We start from the raw sequence: 16,332 nt of genomic DNA, 5'->3' as shown, positions 1-16,332 counted from the left end.
ATCCATACCAAAAGATCACCAGTAAACTAACAATGAGATCTGCCATTCTCTGGAGAGAATCCTAGATGGTTTTCCTTTCTCATCTATAACCACAGGCTACAGATAAAGCAAAATGGCTTTCAGGTGATACAAGATACAAAATGCGAGAAGGAACCAAGGGACTTATCAAGACATGATATTCATCCTGGGAGACTAACCTGATCTAGAAGAACTAGATAAACTGAGCTAAGAAATCCCTCCAACAACGAATTCCAGACACTTCTAAATAAATGGCAAAGCTGGAAACTTAACCCATATCTTTGGACTCTAAATCCCCTACACCAAGAGGTCACATTCCTCAGAGGTCCAAAACCCAAACTGAGGCATGTCCTGACACGTTTAGAGGTGCTGGTGAGAATTTCACACACCAAAGCCTCATTCAATAAGACAAGCTCTCCAGTTAGAGGCTCCTAAAGGTAAAAATGGATTTGGAGAACTGAGATCAAACTTTGGTTTTGCATTTTTTTATTTTACAAAAAAACATGGTTGACTCTAACATTAGTTAAAACTTCTTTAGTTGACAAACTTGATTTTTCTGTCAGCTGCCCTTTTTTGTGCAGCTTCCTGTTACCTGATATTCCTTGGCCTAAGAACCAAGTCTTCAGAGCACTGACACATTCAGAGGAGGAAAAGGCCTAGAGGTTGCACAAGGAAGAGCAAGAAATCTAGATTGTATTCATTCAAAGTGGGAGATAATTCCAACAAAATGGCTCCACCCACTGCTGCCCTTCCTGAGCCCATTATCTGCAGAGAATCAAAGGGCCTGCCTATAAACTTGGATAGTCAATGGCCCTGTAAGCTCCCTAGCTGTACACATGAACAACACAATTAACTGGTAAGAAATGTGCCCAGGTAGAAAGAGCTCTGCACATCTCTAAATCCTGGCTTCCCTATCCCTTCTAAATTCCCACACAGTATCCTATTGCTCCTCCATAACAAAAAGTGAAATAAATGTACATTTTCTCTTAATTGGTCTTATTAATAAGAAAGGTAATCTCAATTCATTTTTACCTTGCTAGTGCCAAGTTTTAAAATTCAGCATTTATAAGAAGCAACGGAATGTTGGGGGAAAAGGGCATCTCAACTTAAACAACATCTTTAGGGCAGAGGCCCTAGTTTGGGAGCTCAACTTTGCCACTTAGGAAAGGCTCTTAAACAAATTACAACATTGATCTACATCCCAGGGTAGTCAGGAAAGAAAAAACTTTTTAACCAAAGCATTGAGAAACACATGGGGAACGTAAATGACAAACCGGCAGTCGTGCTGCTCCGCATACCCATTCCATGTCAACGCTCACCTGCTCGGACCCCGCTCTTCTCTGGTCCCTGGCAGCCCTGTGGTCTGTGCAACCCGTTCTTACCTAGTGAACAAAGCCATCGAAGGATATGGGAAACAGGGCAGGAATTTACACACCCAGATATCCTGACTACACTCACTTTCTTTAACCTGCTAATTAAGAACTACATCTTGCACTTTACCTAAGATGAGCATGTCACATTCCTGTACACAGATGTCACATTAATCTAAAAACATTGCCCATCACTTCTTTTCTCAAAAATCTTTAAAAGCTACACAACGTTACAGGATAAAGTCCCAGCTCCTGAGCCAGAATTCAAGCTGACCAGTCTGCTTCAACTGAACCTGCCACTGCCATTGTGGAAGGCAGCTGGGGAAGCACAAGCTTTAGAATCAGAACTCAGGGAGCTGGAAATTCCAGCTCTACCTCTTACTATTTGTGTGATCTTGAACAGGTTACTTATCTTATTGATCATCTCTCTTTAAAACAAGAACAGCAATACCTACTTCATAGCACTAGAAGATGGAAGAGAGAACATGGCATATGGCACAGAGTAGATGCTCAGTAAGCATCACTTCTCTCCCTAGCTCCAATCCAAAAGGTCTACTCTCTCTTCTCTTGAAAATACTCCCCATCAACTTTCCACTAATTTCAGAACCATGCTTTGCTTCAACGCCTAATTGAAATCTTTTCTCTTCTATGAAACTACCCTGGCTCATAGTCATTTTCTCCTCTGAGCTTCTATAATTCTTATAGTCTAAGCCAATGGATCTAAAATTTTTATTGTTCTCTTATGTGTCACTCCTCTTTCCCCGATAAGTCCACCAACCCAAGAGCAAAGTTTTTATCAACTGTCAAGCCAATAACAATTTAAGTGTTCCATAAAAAATACTTTGAAGATTCAGTTGCCTTGGGGTTGTCTACCAATAATGGTTGCCCTTCTGGCCCAATCAGGGGATAATACCACTTCCCACATACACTTGAGCAAATCTCGCCCATATCTTGGGGAGTTTTTCCAAGGGTAATATTTATTGGGTAAATGAAAATGAAGCCTTAATCTATGTAGTCACAGGGGGACTCTCAGCCAAGCCGGCAGAGACCAAGAAGCTTTAATTCACTCCATGCATTCAACAGGTTCTTTTTGAGCCCTTGCTTTGTGCTGCCCTTAATTCAGCATGGGAGACAGATTAAGAGCAATCTGGTCTCTACCTTTGATTAGCTTTCTGGAAACTAGACTATTTCTGATCCGTTAGAAACCCCTATTTCTGAAAAATCTCATCAGTGAAGGGATTCACTTTCTGAAAATATTACTTGGAGAAAAAAAAAAAACAGTAATACAGTCACTTGGGTTTTAACTTTGTGGCCTGTCCTAAGATGGCCAACTGACGTATGTGCACATAAAGGATAGCTCAAAACAGTCCTGGAGATGGGATAATGACCCCTTCACCATTCCCAAGACCCTGTGGTCCAAACAGCAGAAACACCTGCATGGGGATAAAAGCAAGAGCTGGACTAAGGCAGCATTAAGGCCAATTCTCTCACTTAGTTAAGTTGTTTTACTCAGGTTCAAGTAATTATAAACCACATTCTCACGAAGACCACAGGAAAATGCAATAATCTCTCTTTAGAAACACTTGAAAACGTTCAGTCTCTTGAACTCTACAAACTACTGAATTCTTTAATAAGGTGACATAAACGTTGACTGAAGTGTGCTCCTTTAGTCTTGGGTCACTTAAAAATACACTTTTAGGGCTTCCCTGGTGGCGCAGTGGTTGAGAATCTGCCTGCCAATGCAGGGAACACGGGTTCGAGCCCCGGTCTGGGAAGATCCCACATGCCGCGGAGCGACTGGGCCCGTGAGCCACAATTACTGAGCCTGCACGTCTGGAGCCTGTGCTCCGCAACAAGAGAGGCCGCGATAGTGAGAGGCCCGCGCACCGCGATGAAGAGTGGCCCCCACTTGCCGCAACTAGAGAAAGCCCTCGCACAGAAACGAAGACCCAACACAAGCCATAAATAAATAAATAAAATTTAAATAAATAAATAAATAAAAATTTAAAAAAAAAAAAAATACACTTTTAATACTTAGTGCACTTCAGAACAAGTGCAAGAAAGGAAAGGTAATCAAAGTAATAGAGTGCGAAGTTCATTTTCCTTTGTTTGAGTTTTGTGTGTGTGTGTGTGTGTTCTTGAAGGAGCCTGCACACAAACTACCACAGCTCCAGGTAAGAGCTGCAGAGCAGCCCGGGCGCGTCCAGGGGCTCGCACAGAGCCCACTCCCAGGACCGCTCGGACTTGGGGCTCCTCGTCGCACACCGCAGCTCTGCACTTCCCCAGACCCTCGGCTCCATGTTCCCCACCCCTGACTGTGCGCCCCAGCGGAGCCGGGAAGTAGGGCTAGCCACGAGCGTCCGGAGGGCAGCCCCCAACAGCCCAGCTCGTCGGCGCCTTCAGAGGCCCCCGAACGCAAACACTCCCAGAGCTGGAACACCTCCGGGGCGAGGAGTGGTGAATAGCGGGAAAAGGGCTAGGACTGCAGCGGCAGGGCAGGGCGCGGCAGAGGCAGAACCGGAACCGGCGGCCCTCCTGCCCGCCACCCGGCCTGGAGCAAGGGCACTGGGGCAAGCAAGCAACCTCCCGGCGAGAAGACGGGCAGGGAAAGCCGGGACGGCGGCCCAGACGCACTTACCTCTGCGCTCCCCAGCCAGGCTGGGCGCTCGCACGGATGGGGGCTTGACTGCAGCCGCGCAGCCCGGAGGAGGAGCCGCTCCGGGAGAGAGGGCGGTCGTCGGGCGGGCATCCGCGCCCAGGGCTGCGGCCGGGCTGGAGGGAGAGAGAAGGGAGGGAGCACAGATTTGAGTGGAGGGGGGCGTGGAGGAGGTGTGCCTCCACCCGAGACAGAAAGGGTGGGCTGCTGGAGCCTGGCGGAGGGGGTGTGCTCGGAGGCTCTGGAGGGAACAAGAAAACCGCGCTGAGAGTGCGCAAAGGGGGAAGGGAGGGCGCTGGGGATGGGAAGACGGGGCTCGGGGGCAGGGTGAGGAGTTGGTCCTCAAACTGGACCGGCCCTCACCTCGGACCATCCGACCAAGAATTGTCTGGGTCTGGAGCAAACCACAAGGGGGTATGAAACTTTATGTCATTTTCTCATACACACGTGACCCCCCTGCAGTCCAGATGGTTTCAATCACTGGAGGAAAAAAGCGGCTCTGCTGGTATGCATGAAAAGCCGGAGCTGGGAGCGTCTGGGAAAAGCTGCCTGTACAGCCCGCCTGCCTTCAAACTAACCGATGAGCTCTTTCCGCTCTCCCAGCCCTAGGCTGGGGGAGCCCTGCAAAACCCAAAAAGACACTAAAAGAAGCTACATTTGGTATTGCAGGAGTAGCGGAAGAACTCTGAAAGCACTAGGGTTCCAAGGCGTCTGGTCTGAAACGAAAGTTCTAAGGGCATTCTGAGAATTTGTTTTAAATACTCCATTAGCTTGCAAAACCAAAAACTAGAAAAGGGTGTCATTAAAGAAAAAGCAATGGAATACTAGCAGTGAGAATCTGTGATTTATTAGTGGAATTCTGAAAGAAATTGTTAACTCAGTATGACTATCCACTTGGAAAAGAATAATGCAAATCACTTAAAATCGAAACCCATACATATTTGGTGGGATGTTAGGAAGCCATGTAGCCCAATTCTCATCCCATAAATCACTATAAATAGAACTTAATGTTGAAATGCACAAAATTGACTTTCACAAACCTAGTTACATTTTGAAGGAGCAAACGTATATGAATGACCATACCTGGTTCGGGAAGATCCCACATGCCGCAGAGCAACTAAGCCCGTGCACCACAACTACTGAGCCTACGCTCTAGAGCCCGCGAGCCACAACTACGGAGCCCGTGTGCTACAACTACTGAAGCCTGCGCACCCTAGACCCCATGCTCCTCAACAAGAGAAGCCACCGCAATGAGAAGTCTGCACACCACAACGAAGAGTAACCCCCACTTCCCACAGCTAGAGAAAGCCCGCACTGCCAAAAATAAATTAATTAATTAATCAATTAAATAAATAAAATTTGTTTAAAAAAAAAAAAGAATGACCATAAACAGGCTCTAAGGCCAAGACATGTTTGCAAAGCCCAAGCCAGTTCAACTGTCACATACCCTAAAGAAGTACTTACTCAGCTGCAGGGCAAGCATCAAAAATAATGGGGGGAAAAAATAATGGGGAGTTTAAGATATTGATACATCTTGAAGATAATTTAACTTGTTCTTGATCCAACAGAAAAAGTGGCAAGAACCAAACTGATAGTTTATTGTTCCTTTGCCAAAAAAGGATATTAACATGAATTACTAGTATTAATGCTTTATCTCAATAAAATTGGTGCCAGAGCATATGTTTGGCCTTTCTAGCAGAAGGCCTTACATAGTTGTCTATGTGTGAAAAATATGTCAGTCTTTGGTAAAGTGAATTGGTTCTACATAAGGAAAACCCAAGATTTTCATTTCTCTACTGTAAAACACAGGAGAAAACTTGAAACTAGGCAAATCAAAACAAGCTTTACTCCAAACTCAAAATCTAACAGTGAGTTTCTACTCTAGTTCACTGACATGCTTGAACCCTTCAGGAGACTTGGGCTATCTGGATGGACTGAGCCTTCTCCCGTCTTCTCCAATCTCAAATTAGGGTGGTTCTACCCTCCACAAGCAACAAGAGAAGTCATGTAGAAGAATCCTTAGGGAACACAAGCCACAAAATTTAACAATGCTCCAGGCAAATTCCACCTGCAGCTCCCAAGCTCTGTACAGAGGTTCTTAAGTTTCCCACTTCCAAAACTATTAAAACTTATATTAAAGTCTTGTTTTTCTTGTGTGTGACACCTGTAAAGAAAGCCAACTCACTGGAAAGCATCAAGATGTTCTCTCTTCAGACCCAGGATAGTAACTGTTTTCATCTCTGGCAGCTACTGCTGCTGCTGCCTCTTACATGTGCTAAAGAAAAGTAAGAGAGCAATAATGACATACGAATAGTTGTTCTTTTTGTTTGCCAATGTTTTGCAAATTATGCATCAAACTTTTTTAATTCCTAAGAAAAACCTTAATTAGATATTCTCTTTCAGAAAGAAAAGTAACATCCCTTAACTTTTCTAAATATAGTCTTGAGTCTAAACTCCACTGATGTCAGTATTAGTTCATCTTAATACTAGCCAAAGATTTATTAGAGACACTGACATCTGAAATGTTTTTAATGCTATTTTAAATGGTATTAACTTAGTGATTTGCATTAACCTAATGTCCACATCACTTGACAAAAAAAGCCAACTATGTATAAGGTGCTAAGGGAGGTATAAGCTCTATGAGGACAAGGACTAGGTCTATCTTGCTAAAAACTGTAGCCTATGTGCCTAACACAGTACCCAGCATGAAAGAGGTGCACAATAAGTATATGCTATTTGAATAAATGAAAGATAAATAAAAACACTCCTCATAAGGTTACAATCCGGTAGAGGCATGTGACTTGTAAACAACAGAATGAAATAACAGCTTTAGAAAGGACATCAGCAACAAAAAGAGAGGAAGGAATAATTAGCATTAGCTGGGTTTGGATTTTAATCACAATATATATTCAGAAATGTGCAGAGACTGCTGCAAATAAGAAGAGTTTATAAGAAGAATTTGGTGTATTTCGTGCCTAATTTAGGGATCTCAGAGATACACTTTCCCATGTCCCCATTATTCAGTCCCCTCAATACAGAGCCAAGACAAGATTTGAGCATAAACATCCTGGCTCTAATTTGGATAGTATGAATGCTGTTCCTTTCATCCTCTCTCATACATCTCCTCCACCCCCAAGCCATTTCCTCTGTACTGTCTTCTGTCAGTCTAATGAAAGTTTCCTAATCTTTAGAAGCAGTAGCTTTGGTTCTCTTTGTGTGGAGAAGCACAATACACTCTGATTACATGGTTATATTCCATACAGATGCCTGGCAACACATCTTATAGCTAAGGGTCTGTTTAATATTTTAACTTTGAGGGACTTATAATTCAACTATTTTGCCATATACCAAAATAGCACTTGACGTCACAGAGATGGGCTTTACTTCCTTTTGCTATTTTAAATCCTGCACTTGAGCATGGTGAGTAGTTTGGGTTTTCTGGTTCATGGATTTTGCTTTGGCATTTCTTTTTTCTTTGAGGAACAAAGGGCTTAAGATTTTCAAGGAAGTCTTTCAGGTGTACAGGTCTAGTACTCATGAAGCAGTTATTTCCTCCTAGGTACTCTGCCTATAATATTATATGTGGTCATTAAAAGGGCAATGGTGGCTTATTTATGCCACATGATCCAAATAACCAGGTTTCTCTAAGGCAGGCAACTGGAAAAGATGGTCGGCCCAGATGACCTTTAAGTTTTCCAGGTCATGCTTTTCCACATATCACTTCCTTTTTTCAAAAATTTTTGTTTTTAATAAAAATAGTATGTTTTGTTGAAACAGCTAAACTTAAATGCTAAAGACTGAAATCATCCTAAAACATTTTTTAAAGAAAATAATTACTAATCACTAATCCATAACCTCAACAAGTACTATTTAATCCAATCCTGCTTTCCATTCTCCCTAAATTTAAGTAGAGCCTCATTTCTAAAGCACCCCATATTTACCCTTGGAGTTTTTCCATAAGCTTTAAGACTTTGGGCCAGTTTTGACATAAAACAACCTCTGATCTGTAATCTCCAGGGGCCCAGCACACCTCAGAAATAGCTATCAAGAGTGCAAAGGGATGACCTTGTCACTCCCTTTGGCTTTTTACTTTCCTCTTTTCCAAGCCCCTCAAAAGGCGAATGGGGCTTACTTATATTCACACAGATGTTAACTAAGTCAGTAGTATGAATCCTCGCAACTAGTTTTTGCAGTCAGTAAAGCGTAATAGTGTGTACTAGATTACTAATTCCTACATCTCCTAACCCTTCAGAATCACATAAGAAGCTTGTCAGAAATACAGATTCTGGCTCCAGTCCCAGATCTACAGAATTAGAATCTCCAAATTTAAGAAACACTAGACTAAACTAATTCTAAGATCTTTGTCAGTTCTATGTATGGCAGTTTTCCCTTAGAAGAAAGCCCCTTTATCACCACACATTCATACAGGCTTTCCGAAAGGCATCAAGCAAGATATTGTATGAATTGAAATAGAATATAGTTCTTTCCTTCACAGTAAGCAACATACTGGAGCAGTTACCTTTACAGCCTAACTTTAAAAAAAAAAAAATCCTTAAACTGAATGCTTTAAAAAATTATTCCTACTATACATTGTTTACAAAAGTTTAAGAAGATTTTAAAATTGAGGAATTGATTGTAGGGGGAAAGAATCACAGAACCCAAAATTGTGTACAAAAATTTTTAACATTGTGACTTAAGAAAACACATTTATATATATATATACATACACATATATAGGTAAGATATATACCTGGTTTAAAAACTTCAAAAACAGTGTAAAAGAATATATAAAAAAGTCTTCCTTCCCACTCTTGTCCTCCAGTTCCTCTCTCTTCAGGCAATCACTGGAGTTTCTTGTATATTTTTTCAGAAATGTTCAAAGGGAATGCACAATTATTTATGTGTGCATAACACATTTTTGAGAGGAGAGGTCCATATACTGTAACAGATTTTCAAAGAGGTTCATAATCTCAAAAAAGGTAAAAATCACCATTCTACAGCAAGGCTAAGGGTTCAAGTTCTACCCCAGTCTATTGGTAGGATTAGCAGAATTCAACTTTCAGTTTGCTTGTGAATATTACTATGCACAATTCCAGACTACAAAATAGCTTCAGCAAGCAATGTTGGTTAACGTACAGATATGGTTTAAAAATACCACATCTGTTTGTAAATAACCTCCTGATTTTATGTTTTTCTCAAACAATCCCTCCAATAAATAGTTCCTCCTGTTGACTGACTGACAATGAAAATCTGTAAGAAATTTCTGGCATATACATACACAAAGACAGTAGATATTTTTCTCTCACAACCTGAAAATTTTCTATTGGGATAAAATAAAGATTTTATTTATATCTACACAGAATTTAAGGGGGAAAATTAAATAGTATTCCTGGTAGATATAATTAACGTATGTTTTGGGTTATTAATAAAGATCTTAAGAACCTATCCTTTAAGATACAAATTAATTTTGTCAAGATAATAAATCTCCTTTGGATTTCAGTGATTATTACTTTCTTAAGTGTTTTAACTGGGATTTTAACATAAAATTACAAATAAGTTATTAATTTGTTAAAGTATTTAAGGGATAATGGAACTGAACTACTTCACTTATCTCCTTTTTCATAGTAGAATCTATTTTCCTTGCCTGAATAGTGCCTTTCACTCTCCCCTTCCAAAGTACATGAAAGATATAGCACCTAAGAGCAAGGTTCTTTTTCTATAATCAGCTTACAAAAAGGTTCAGTCAGACCTAAGTTCATTTCTTTCCTTGTTCTATAATGTTGTTTGGGGTGTTATTCCAAATACCAGGCTATTTAGTATTTATTTAAAGAAAGTATTAGGATAGCTTGACTGATGATGCTGGGCGGGCTGGACCTGACAGAGAATAAGATGAGATGCCAGGTGCTCATTAGATGGATTAGAGACAAGAACAGGCTCAGAAAGGCCGGCTTAGTCAGCCTTATATCTAAGAAATATCTCTACATTAAAGAACGACTTGGGCTTCCCTGGTGGCGCAGTGGTTGAGAATCTGCCTGCCAATGCAGGGGACACGGGTTCGAGCCCTGGTCTGGGAAGATCCCACATGCCGCGGAGCAACTGGGCTCGTGAGCCACAATTACTGAGCCTGCGCGTCTGGAGCCTGTGCTCTGTAACAAGAGAGGCCGCGACAGTGAGAGGCCCGTGCACCGCGATGAAGAGTGGCCCCCGCTTGCCACAACTAGGGAAAGCCCTCACACAGAAACGAAGACCAAACACAGCCATAAATAAATAAATTAAAAAAAAAAAAAAAAGAATGACTTGCCCTTGTCACTAAGTTCACTGAATTTTGCCCAACAAGCATCCCCGAAATAAGAATTATGAGAATGTAATATCTTCTAGTCCATATTACTTGCAAAAAAGGAACCTATAATAAATAAGAAAAAATGATTATATAAATATAGCTATTTATTCATTATTTATTCACTCAACAAGTGTTTATTAAACATCTGCAATAAACTGATTTTGATCACGGGGAATAAAAGAGAAATAAACTGTACAAGCAAGTTTATAATCTAGTGAGGAAGGTAAATATAAACAACTAGTCAGAATAAAATAAGTGGTATAAAAGAGACAATGAGGAGGAAATATAGAAATTTGCAGAAGTAGTAGAGATTCTTACTGAGAAATGAGGGAGAGAGGGCTGGAACTGAACCTTAAATGATTGTTAGAATTTCCATTTCAATAAATAGAAAAGAAGGGGAGATAATTCAAAACCAAAGGAATTGCCTGAGCTGTGAAATAGTAGCTTTAGGAACAATGACCGGTCCTCCTTTGACTACAGTAACACAGACTAAAAATGTAGATTCAGTGGAAAACAGTTTGGCAGTTCCTCAGAAAGTTAAACACAGAATTACCATAGGACCCAGCAATTCCACTCCTAGGTATATACCCCAAAGATTAAAAACAGATGTTCAAATTAATACTTGTACACGAATGTTCACAGCAGCACTATTCACAATAACCAAAAGGTAGAAATAACCCAACTGTCCATCAACAGATGAATGGACAAACAAAATGCAGTATATTCATATAATGGAATATTATTTGGCCACAGAAAGGAATGAGGTATTATTAATACATGCTACAATGTGGATGAACATTCAAAACACCATATAAGTGAAAGAAGCCAGACACAAAGGTCACTATATCGTATGATTTCTCTGAACTATCCAAAACAGGTAAATGTATAGAGACAGAAAGAAAACTAGTGGTTGCCAGGGGCCAGGGTGAGGGAGAAATGGGTATAAGGACTCCTTTGTGGGTGATTAAAATGTTCTGGAACTAGACAGAAGCGATGGTTGCACAACACTGTGAATGTAATTAATGCCACTGAATTGCACATTTTAAAATGATTAACTTTTATGTTGTATGAATTCCACCTCAATTTTTTTTTTTAAATGGTAGATTAAAGGTCGATGGTACATACTACTAGTGCTTACTAATATTCTTCCCAGTCCCCAGAAGTTTATATCACCCAGTCACCCTACAGTTAGGCAGGGCCATGGAGCTGTTTTAGCAAACAGGCTGTGAGCAGAAGCAACATGTCACTTCCTGGCCAAAGTACTGAAGAATGGGTAAGAGATGCCATGCCTCTCTTCCCTGCAAAGCCCTGTGAGACAATGGAGAAGACTGTGTCCCTGAATAAATGAGGGTCTCCCTATTGGCCCACGCTGGACATGTCGTATGAGTAAGAAATATGCTTTTGCTATCTTAAGTCACTGAAATTTTAGGGGTTGTTACTGCAGTGTAAACTAATCCTACTCTGACTAATATAAGGTCAGATCCAGGAAGACCATGAGAACATATTAAGAAATTTTAATCTTATTCTGAAGGGCGTAGAGAGACAATATTTTTGAGGAGAAAAGTGACATGATGTGCACTTGAGGAAAATAATTCGGGATGCAACGTGCTGAGTAAAGTAGGAACAAAAGCAGTCCTCAACCTCTGGTGCACATCAGAAATCACCTGAGGAGAACTATAGTCATCTTCTAATTTCTTTATATTTCTATAAAGAATAAAACATTTGTCCTTTGGGGAAAAAAATCATCTGAGGAGCTTTTCAAAATGCAATGCTCTGGTCCAGGGTGTCTCTAGATATTCTGAACCAGAATCTCTAGCGGTAGGGTCTAGGCACCTATAATTGAAAAAAACACTATGGGAAATTCTAGACTACAGGTTAGAGTCAAGGAGGAGATGTCTAGTCCTAAAATGACCAAGTTTACATGTCTAGTGATTTCAAATAAACACTATAATAAAATAACTATTTTCTTGACAAATGGAATGATAAACGTTTAGGGAGTTTCTGTTAAAATACTAAGTTATTGAAAGGTTACTCACATTAACATTTGTATATTGCTACTAAGAGCTGGATAAAGAATGTTCATTCGGTATGCAGGGATTTAAGCATTCAGGGCTTTTTGTTTAGTTTAGTTTTGGTTTGATTTTTCTTTTTAAAACCAGGCCACAATGCCAAATCTTACATTTTTTTCTTTTTCCTGTTGAACTGATGCTACATTAAGATATAGGCACAAACATCTCCTAAGTGTTTTAAATCCATCCAATTGTTTGAGAAGGCATACGTGCTGGGCCAAAGAAGCCAAAACATTAGAGCTAGGAATTTTGATGAAGATAATAATTGCTTACAGACCAGCTTGTTTTAACTTGCTGAACAAAGAACACAATTTTATACCACATTTTCATCACAGGCTTTTTCTCTGCATAATCACTACTATACATAATGAGCACTTTGAAAGGGGAGATTATTTACAGGTTAAAGAGTAAGGAAGTAATCAATTAGATTCCATCATCTTCAAAATTTCACTTACTCAAACTTTACATTAATTAAAAAACCTCTTTTTGCTGGCCTAAGCACTGTTTTGAATCTTTACAACCCATTTGTTTAGTGTGCACAGCAAAAATCTAGGAACAAAGACACTGTTAATTTCTAGTTAATTTCCCTGAATGGTTCTATAGCCTTGGATAGGTCAATAATTTCTTTGTGTCTTAGTTCATTTCTAGGACATTCCTATATAGCAATACAGTTCCATCTTTCTCACATCTGAAAGCTGTATTCAGGCTCTGTGCCTATGTCAGGAGTTATGCCCTCACTCCTTCTCCCATTCAGTTACTTCCATCACTTGCAGACCCCATAATTCAATATCCAACCAATGTTTATTAAGGGCTTAATCCAGGACAGGCAATGCAGTGAGGGTGGGGATAAGTTCAGTCCACAAAGAACAGTGATGCTAGTTTCCTGACTAATAGAATGGATGTCTCAGTCATTTTGCTTGTTTCATCCTGATTCTGGATTTCCTATTCTTTACTTCCTCTGGAATATATAGCTGGAAGTCCTGAAAATCAAGGTAGTATAAATTCTCAGTATTGGGTTAAGGCAGTCACTCGGTGATCAGACGGTTATAGGGCCACACAGTCCAGAAGTCATTATGGTTTCAAGACACAGATTAAGAAGTCATGGAAGGAACCAAAGCCACCAATTCACAAGACCAAGATAACTCTTTGTTTGTGGTACCAGTGGTGACCCTAGGCTTGCTCAATCTTTTTGCCCTTACAACTCCAGCCTCTAAGGTAGAACTCTGTGGACCTCAGCAAGCTATGTTGATTTCTGATTCCCTTAAAGCAGGGAGCCATTCATCTCAGCACCTAAGCCTTCAGTATCAGTGTGCGAAAGCAGGGTCACAACTTCCAACTAAGTCTGAAATCTTGTAAATGACAGAGAGAAAGGAGGGTGGGAAGTGAGAGACCTATGTTGTCCAGATGTATACGGGGTCAGATTCTAATGGTAGACCTTAAGTTTGAGACTCCAGACCCTGGACATGTGCTCATTATTCCCCATCTACCCATGCCACTGGTGTTTGTATGTCAATCTCTTATACTCTTTGTTTTTGATCTGTTGCTTGCCCTGAGCCTTGCCATTCAGAGGCTATCTGATTCTGATCCATGGCCTTGTTCTGATCTTGGATCATGGATATGCCCAATCTCAAACACTTATCTGGCTCTGGATCCCTAGCCCAGGCCTGATCACAAACTTTATTCTCTTGCCACCTATGCTCATGCCACTTATTTCAGTCTCACCACAGCTTCTTGTCCTCCTTCCCCATCCATTGTTGCCTATACTTTGGGGCTGGCTAGAATTTTAGAATCCTTTCTAGCTCATTCTGGCAGGACAAAGGAGGTAAGTAATATTAGTTTATTTAACAACGGTGTACAGAGAAGACCTAAATTTGCTCACATTTAACTGTAGTATGTACGTCACGTAATTATACCTTTCTGTATCTCAAATTTCTCTCTTTAAATTAATACATTTGCCATCACATTCCCTCAAAGATATATTTATACTTAATTAAAATAACATGTATTCTGAGGTTATAATAAAGCTATATATAATATGCTCCTGCATTCCTAACTGTAAAATGAGTATTAAGAACACTTAGAAACAAATTGGCTCCCTAAAAGGAATAAAATTTTTGAGTAATTTATTTGAATATAGTATAGCCCACTTTACAAAATATTTCTGAAATGTTACATAAAAAGAAAAATATTATAAATGAATTAAGTAGAACGTATTCTTCAGAAGAAACTCAATGGTGGGTTCTTTTTCTTAGTGAGGAAAGATTTTGGAAATGTTATCAGTTGTCCCATAACTTAATAAGTTTTACATATTCAGATATAATTGCATTGAGTTTTCTGAAAGAGATTTATCTTAACAATCTTAGGGGAAAGAAATATTCTAAGTATATTTTATTGGGTTAACTCTGTTAAAGGCTTTGATTTTCCTAGCAGGGAATTACTAAAACAGATGCATTTTTCTTTTAAAGGCACAAGAATTCTCATTGTGCTAGTATAAAGAGTAGATTCTAAAGTGTTATATAAAGTATGCTTCTAAAATTTAAAAGAGTTAAAGGAGATTCCTCATCTCAATTCCTAGGAGATGCCGTATCTGGAAAGGGTAAACAGAAGCAAATAGTTTCCTGAAATTGTGCCAAGGCTACATGTCAACTGCCTGGCAGGAAATGCTTTTGGAGGGCCTAGATAAACAGACTATCATCTTTTTTTGGAAAAATCTTCTTCTTTGACTTCTTACAAAGCAAATGTACTGAGTCTAACTAGCATTATGAACACAATAAGCAGAAAAGGGCACAGAGGATTTTTAAATGATGGTATCTTTAGAATCTCTGACAAATGATCTGTCCTTCACTTTTAACACACATGGACCTCACTGCTCAACAAGCGTATACTCAGTACATGGTTGTTGAAATTTGGTGGTAAATTAAATCTTATCTTTCTATTAATTTTCATCATGATTTTGGTGAAGCTTTATCTTACGAGAAATTTTCATTTAGCAGCAGCTCTAAATATTCTAGCATTATACAATGATAAGATTTTCTTGCATTTATATAGCAATTAATTTTTCAAAATATTTTACATCCATTATCTTAATTTTTGTTTTAACATTTTATTTTACAAGTGCTAGCATTTGACGCTAAGCTAGCATCTAACTAACATCTCGTGAGATGTCAGTACAAAAATTAAATCAAAGATTAAGTTAGAGGACCAGACCTAACCTATTTGTCTGAAATATTTTCTAGTATATTTCCTTCTGTCCCCACTATGTACCAGATAATGGATCCAAAAATCCTACTGTCATATCTACTAAAATAAACCTTTGACCTCACCTCACTTTCTTAAACTGCAAAAAGCATGATGAGGATCTAGGTGTTGACTCAGAACATCTACTATCAGCTACAGAAATCTCCTGCCTTGCATACAGCCTAGTCAGCTTTTTTGTACCTCCTCTCTCCACCAGCCTACCTGTTCTATTCTGCTACAATCCCATCACCCATCTTCTCTTCCCCCTTTCTCACACTGAAAGCATCCTATGTCCCACTCATCTTATGCCGAATCTTACCCAGTCCACAACACAGAGCAAAATTTCCCTGGCCCAAGTAACAAAGTAATATGAAATGTGGCATACCTCTCTACCTGCCTGCCTTATCCTGTAGTCAGGGCACCTCAGATAACAATTTGAGCCACTGCAACTATGAGGTCCTTCTCCATATTCCACAGCCACCAGCCATTACTTCCAATATCCACCCAATCTGCTCCTTCCCTCCCAAACAGAACATCTTTGCCTTAGTTACTATTGGGCCTCATGGGAAAAAACAAAACAAAACAAAACTTTATGTGTAGACTATTTTATGCACTCTCCACAAAATGCAAAGGGGATGGTAT

At 39.8% G+C, this 16,332-nt stretch overlaps 1 protein-coding gene across 3 annotated transcripts in view; it reads right to left on the bottom strand.

The window, feature by feature from the left end:
• The window catches only part of DENND2B (DENN domain containing 2B), a 151,948-nt gene extending 147,524 nt beyond the window's left edge, over window positions 1–4,424 (bottom strand). Inside the window, exons 1-3 of one of the 3 annotated variants that reach the window (XM_082341417.1) lie at window positions 4,408–4,423; window positions 4,027–4,160; window positions 1,338–1,400 (exon numbers count right to left, since the gene is read on the bottom strand). The gene's annotated coding sequence lies outside the window, so the exon portion shown is untranslated. Of the gene's footprint in view, window positions 1–1,337; window positions 1,401–4,026; window positions 4,182–4,407 lie in introns of those variants that run through there. The other 2 variants (XM_082341415.1, XM_082341416.1) reach the window with 2 other exon arrangements.
• Window positions 4,425–16,332: the final 11,908 nt, after the last annotated feature.

The sequence above is a fragment of the Balaenoptera borealis genome, assembly GCF_965194805.1.
Source record: "Balaenoptera borealis genome assembly, chromosome: 11".
NCBI classification, from domain to species: Eukaryota; Metazoa; Chordata; class Mammalia; order Artiodactyla; family Balaenopteridae; genus Balaenoptera; species Balaenoptera borealis.
This window is presented reverse-complemented; position numbering and strand designations above follow the sequence as displayed.